This window comes from Schistocerca piceifrons, chromosome X (assembly GCF_021461385.2).
Source record: "Schistocerca piceifrons isolate TAMUIC-IGC-003096 chromosome X, iqSchPice1.1, whole genome shotgun sequence".
Classification (NCBI taxonomy): Eukaryota; Metazoa; Arthropoda; class Insecta; order Orthoptera; family Acrididae; genus Schistocerca; species Schistocerca piceifrons.
The window spans coordinates 683420694-683428285 of record NC_060149.1 but is presented as its reverse complement, the minus strand read 5'-3'; positions in this window follow the sequence as shown (position 1 = coordinate 683428285).

Here is a 7592-nt window from a genome sequence, read left to right as displayed (position 1 = left end):
CTTCATGATGTACATTCATCCATGGCGCATATCTATAGGGATTTGACTCACTCAAAAATAACAGATAAGTTTTCCTGTTTAACATTGGAATGTAGCTAACAAGAGAGTTTATGTTAATTGTACACAACCTACTTATTCAACTTTCTGTATGAACGTGGTCCTATACACAGCACGATGCTTGAAACGTGTGTGGGTCGCTCTTGTTTTCTCAAAGCGGTCTCCTTTATAGAGGATCTACACTCTCCCAAAATTTATCTAACAATCCGGTAAACCATTCGTCTTCCCTAATACCACTTTTCCATGTCAAATATCTTTGCAACACTACGCCTAGATATATAATCGACTTGACTGTGGCAAGCAGCACACTACCAAGCTGAATCTGAACATCACCAGATTGTTTTTTTTCTATTTCTACATTTAGACAAGCTGCCATTCGTCACAGCAACTAGAAAACTTCTCTGAGACATTTTGTACCCTCCTACAGTCACTCGACGACGACACATTTTCATAAACCACAGTGTCGTCGGCAAACATCTGCAGATTGCTGCTCACCCTGTACCCCAGGGCATTTATGTATGAGGGGGTACTGGAAAGTAACGCCTATTATTATTTATTGCATAAAACAAACCCTATTAACATTCTAAATCGTTATTCTTCATGTCATGCGTGTGGGGAACAGCATGCTGTAATCGAGTTTCGAATTCAAAGAGTTCGTCCACACAAGGAACGACCTCTCCTTAGCAGGACAGTGACAGACCACACACGAGCGCTGCGACATCTACATCAATCCGATGCCTTGGATTCACTGTCAGTTATCATCCTCTATATAGTCCCAACTTCGCAACATTCGATTTTTACCTGTTTCCAATACTTAAAGAACCGATACCCTCGCTTTGGTAGTTATGAACCTGTCGAAACTGAGGTGAGTTTGAGGATCTGTCAACAAAGTCAGACATCCAATGGTAACGCTATCAACAAACTGCTCTCTTTAGAAGAAATGTATTCGTCGTCTGGGTGAGTATATTGAAAAATAAATATGTAGCCTTGGAGAATTTAGGTGTTGAATGTTAATAACGTTTGTTCTCTTTAAAAAGCTTTGTAGTTTTCACATATTAAATTTTGAGGGATCACTTTTCAATACAACTTCTTATATACAGAGAAAGAAAGAGCGGTCCTATCACACATCCCTGGCACACTCTTGACGATACTTTGGTTCCTGATGGACACTCGACGTCGAGGACAACGTACTGGGTTTTATTACATTTGAAGTCTTCGAGCCCCTCACAAATTTGGGAACTTAATCATTATGTTCTGAGTTTCGTTAACAGTCTGCAGTGAGGCAACGTGTCAAACGCCTTCAGAATATCTACCAATAAGGAATCTGACTGCTGTTCTTTATCTATGGTTCGCAAGATGTTATTTGAGAAAATGACAACGATGCTCTCAGAATCCGCTCTGATTTGTGGGCCGAAGCTGTAACACCTCAAGGAGATTTATTATATTCGAACTCAGAATATTTTCAAGCACTCTGCAACAAACCGATGATCTGGATTTTGATCTATAAGTTTGCAAGCCTCTTCTTTTACACTTCTTATGCACAGTAGACACCTGAACTTCTTTCAAGTCGCTTTCGGCTTTGAGTTGTGCACGACAGTCGCGATAAATGCAGACTATGTAGGCTAAGTGGGCGGTGCCAACGAGTACTCTGTAAAACAGAATTTGGAATTGATCCGAAGCTGGTGCCTTACTTGTTTTCAACTCTGTCAGACCGACAACCAAACAACGTTACGTGTGTACGATTCTGCTGCATGAATAATTTCTTAAAATTTGCACCTTTAGATTTCTTTTGGCTATCTACTGTTGGCACAGGAGACAGGTCGACGAGAGACTTGACAGAAGCTTTTGACTCAATTAGCGCTTTTACGTAGTTCCAGAAATTCCACGGGCTCTCGTCAAGACCTTTTGCAAAAGTATGACGATGGAAGTTGTTGCTTGCTGCGTATATCGATCTTATTTTAGACGCAAGAATTTCTACCAACTTCGCATGTCGTCATTTGCGCGTTATTTTTTGAATCTGAAGTGCAAAAGTCTCTGCCTCCTCAGTATTTTTCGACTCAGCGAACTCGCGGTTCTGAGAGTAATTTGTAGGCCTCAATTTCCGTGCGGGCAGTAAATTCAGGAAGTTAGTTACGAATTCTTTCACAATTTACTGTTAAAATTTTGACAGTAGAAATGTCTTTACTTTGTACGCAGTTTGATTTTGCTCTGTGTGAATCGACTGACGAACATTCATCTACACATAGGACGGTAATTCCCTACTCCCTCTGGTGCTAGTCACCGACCAGTAGTGTACAGCCACGTAAAATGCAGGGAGCGCATTACTTCTTCGCTTATAAATGTCGCAGATTCCAATGAGTTATCAAGTGCTTGATGCACACTTCCGTGACCCTTCCTTGTGATGGTCAGATGTGGTCGACCGTTACCGTGACGAGAAGTACTACTGTCCTCACATCTAACTGAATACTTTGATATTCGCACTCAAATGCCTAGCAGAGTATCCGTGGAAACAACTGCAGACTATTTCTCTACTGTTCCACTCCCTAAAAGCTGGAAAAATGAACACTTAAATGTTTACAACTGCAAATAAGTACTCATTTAACAAACTGAAAATAACTCCACTATATAAACTCGAGCTCAGTGAAGTAATTATGTCTACTCACATGATAGAAGCCGACAAGAAATGATGCGGAATATAACCTGTCTGTAAAATTAAGGGCGATCACGCCTTGTAGTGGGGGAAGGTTTCTTTGTTGGAGGAACGCAGCAGCTCTCGTTCAGGATGAAAAAGACTCAATTTTTCTTCTAGCGATGTAGAACAGTATGCATAGATTTATGTAGAGCCTGTCCATGTGCGTTTCTTGCGTTGGAAATTACTAGTAAATCGTATGAGTACTCCATATAGTGAAAGTAGTCACGCTCTGGGCATGTCTGCAAACTACGTCACTAGTGATTTACACTGAAGCACCGAAGAAACTGGTATGGACATTTGTATTCAAATACAGAGATATGTAAACAGGCAGAATACAGCGCTGATATTGGCAACGCCTATATAAGACACCAAGTGTCCGGCGCAGTTGTTACATCGGTTACTGCTGTTAAAATGGCAGGCTATCAACATTAAAGTGAGTTTGAACGTGGTGTTATAGTCGGCGCACGAGCGATGGGACACAGCATCTCCGAGCTAGCTATGAAGTGGGGATTTTACCGTACGACCATTTCACGAGTGTACCGTGAATATCAGGAATCCGATAAAACATAAAATCTCCGACATCGCTGCGCCCGGAAAAAGATCTTGCAAGAACGGGACGAACGACGACTGAAGAGACTCGTTTAACTTGACAGAAGTGCAACCCTTCCGCAAATTCATGGAGATTTCAATGCTAGGCCATCAACAAGTGTCAGCGAGCGAACCGCTCAACGAAGCGTCATCGATATCTGCTTTCGGAACCGAAGGCCAATTCATGTACTCCTGATGACTGCACGACACAAAGGTCTACGCCTCGGATGGGCCTATCAACACCGACATTCGACTATTGATGACTGGAAACACGCTGACTGGTCGGACGAGTCCCGTTTCAAATTGTATCGACTGGATGGACGTGTACGGGTATGGAGACAACCTCATGAATCCACGGACTCTGCACGTCAACAGCTGACTCTTCAGGCTAGTGGAGGCTCTGGAATGGTGTGGGGTGTGTGCACTTGGAGTGATATGGGGCACGTGATACGCCTAAATACGACTCTGACAGGTGACACTTACATAGGCATCCTATCTGATCACCGGCATCCATTCATGTCCACTGTGCAGTCCATCGGAACAGTGCGACAACCTCCACGTCGAGAATTGCTACAGAGCGACCCCTGGAACATTCCTCTGAGTTTAAACCCTTGCGCTGGCCACCAAACTCCCCAGACATGAACATTATTGTACATATCTGGGATGCCTTGCTACGTGCTGTTCAGAGGAGGTCTCCACCCCCTCGTACTCTTACGGATTTACGGACAACCCTGTAGGATTCATGGTGTCAGTTCCCTCCAGCACTACTTCAGACATTAGTCGAGTCTATGCCACGTGGTGCTGCGGCACTTCCGCGTTCTCGCGGTGGCCATGCACGATATTAGGCAGGTCTACCAGTTTCTTTGGCTCTTCAGCGTATAAGGTGCGCTACAGAGGCTCGATATTACTTTGTGAAACACCCTGTTCGTTAGTTACTTCTTGTGACGTAGTGAGGTGGACACAGCTGAAAACCCTTTCGCTTTCCTCAGTTTACAGACCCATGGATGAGGTAACCGCTTCATGACTATCCAGTGACCTACCTTCATCCTCTTTTCCACAACCCCTCCACCCTGTTACACCACCGAATCACAATTTATACCTTATTACGGTCTAGTGCATTTTGATGTCGTGCACAGACTACATATTTGTGCTTAACCTGCCTCATTCAAAATAAAATATTGTTTTATGTCATGAAGACACTATTTTTTTAATTCTCGATATTCCATCAACTGCAGCACTGAGGGTATTAGTCTTAGAGAAAAAGTGAAGAGGACTTTTTTGTAGGAAATTTTATACTAGGAAACATTTTCGCTAGAAGCCGTGATTTTCGAGTTACTCGAGAAAAATGTTAAAAAGTGATCTTTAACAGCCCCCATCCCAATGTTCACAATCCACAGGTGCAAAATTTTCATGTGCTCTTCATGACACTCCTCCTAACACTTTTCAAACACTTCCGACTACAAGAATTTTCCCCTATTCGCCATTTTTGGTGTTAGGTGACTTGACTAAATATACATGAGAGAGCCTCCGTGTTTGTATGCATGTCTGAGAACTCGTTCGAGCTTAATAACATGCCACATTAGTCTTGTGCTTGTATTTTGTCGAATGTTATAATATGATTTTATTACGTGTATGGCTGCCAGTATGTTACTTGCATATGGTCTTTAAAGCAGTTAATGAGTTTCACGATCGATGTTTTATCCACATGAGACCTAATCATTAAAATGAATATAGCCATTATTCGGTTTGTGTTGACTTCTTTGTAAATCTGTGACCGACACATATCGTTCCACAGAATGCAGGGCAGTATGCTATCTACAATTACAGTTCATGCGTTAGCTTCCTATGCAGGCCGGATGTTAGGAGGAGGAACATAATATTATATAAGGGCAGGAAGAAATAGAAAAGCTTACAAGATGGAGAGACCAAAGAAGTAATTCGTCTCATGAAGTAGAGACATGTAATAAGAAGATTTGATCGACAAAATCCGGAGGTCTGAAGGAGGAGGAAGCAGAGAAGAACTCATAGGGAAAGCAGTCCCAAAAATAAAACTTTTTCAGCACTTCGAGAAGCTGTGATTACTCTTGTGATTAACGAATTTGTGTGTCAGTCGTTCACCACATTACAATCTGTGGTGTATACTGAAAGGGAGATTCAATCGGCATCATGCAGCTAGCCGATACAACGAGGCGACAGAAACGAATGTAGTGGGGCTTAGTAGCGAGCCGTGCCGAGGGCTGGGGTAGCGTGAATTGGCAAAGCGTCTTGTCTGGAATTCCTAGGTTGTTAAATGCCTGTCTCTCTGCACGCTCAGGAGTACCACCAGCATGGCGAGAAAAATGTCAAATCCAATATGCGGACACTCAGAACACTCAACAAAAAGAATAAGAGGAAATCCACACTAGGTACAGCAACTGTGATAATATCAATTAACTTGTAATAACAGGAAGATTTCAATGTAGGTTTCACCAACCATGTTATACCAGCCTTATCGACGTTATATATATATGGTCCATTGATAGTGACCGGGCCAAATATCTCACGAAATAAGCATCAAACAAAAAAACTACAAAGAACGAAACTCATCTAGCTTGAAGGGGGAACCAGATGGCGCTATGGTTGGCCCGATAGATGGCGCTGTCATAGGTCAAACGGATATCAACTGCGTTTTTTTTTTAAAATAGGAACCCCCATTTTTTATTTCATATTCGTGTAGTACGTAAAGAAATATGAATATTTTAGTTGGATCACTTTTTTCGCTTTGTGATGGATGGCGCTCTAATAGTCACAAACGTATAAGTACGTGGTATCACGTAATATTCTGCCAGTGCGGACGGAATTTGCTTCGTGATACATTACCCGTGTTAAAATGGACCTTTTACCAATTGCGGAACAGGTCGATATCGTGTTGATAAGTGGCTACTGTGATCAAAATGTCCAACGGGAGTGTGTTATGTATACTGCTCGGTAGCCTGGACATCATCCAAGTGTCCGGACCGTTCGCCGGATAGTTACGTTTTAGCCGGCCGAAGTGGCCGTGCGGTTAAAGGCGCTGCAGTCTGGAACCGCAAGACCGCTACGGTCGCAGGTTCGAATCCTGCCTCGGGCATGGATGTGTATGATGTCCTTAGGTTAGTTAGGTTTAAGTAGTTCTAAGTTCTAGGGGACTAATGACCTCAGCAGTTGAGTCCCACAGTGCTCAGAGCCATTTGAACCATTTTTGATAGTTACGTTATTTAAGGAAACAGGAAGTGTTCAGCCACATGTGCAACGTCAACCACGACCTTCAACAAATGATGCCCAAGTAGGTGTTTTACCTGCTGTCGCAGCTTATCCGCACATCAGTAGCAGACAAATTGCGGGAGAATCGGGAATCTCAAAAACATCGGTGCTGAGAATGCTATCTCAACATCGATTGCACCCGTACCATATTTCTATGCACCAGGAATTGCATGGCGATGACTTTGAATGTCGTGTACAGTTCTGCCACTGGGTACAAGAGAAATTACCGGACGATGACAGATTTTTTGCACGCGTTCTATTTAGCAACGAAGCGTGAGTCACCAACAGCGGTAACGTAAACCGGCACAATATTCACTGTTGGGCAACGGAAAATCCACGATGGTTGCGACAAGTGGAACATCAGCGACCTTGGCGGGTTAATGTATGGTGCGGCAATATGGGAGGAAGGATAATTGGCACCCATTTTATCGATGACAATCTAAATGGTGCAATGTATGCTGTATTCCTACGTAATTTTCTACCGATGTTACTGCAAGATGTTTCACTGCATGATAGAATGGCGATGTACTTCCAACATGATGGATGTCCGGCACATAGCTCGCGTGCGGTTGAAGCGGTACTGAATAACATATTTCATGACAGGTGGATTGGTCGGCGAAGTACCCACGTTCACCGGATCTGACGTCCCCGGATTTCTTTCTGTGGGGAAAGTTGAAGGGTATTTGCTGTCGTGGTCCACCAACAAGGCCTGACAACATGCGTCAGCGTATTGTCAATGTATGTGCGAACATTACGGAAGGCGAACTACTCGCTGTTGAGAGGAACGTCGTTACACGTATTGCCAAATGCATTGAGGTTGACGGACATAATTTTGAGCATTTATTGCATTAATGTGGTATTTACAGGTAAGCACGCTGTAACAACATGAGTTCTCAGAAATGATAAGTTCACAAAGGTACATGTATCACATTGGAATAGCCGAAATAAAATGTTCAAACGTACCTACGTTCTG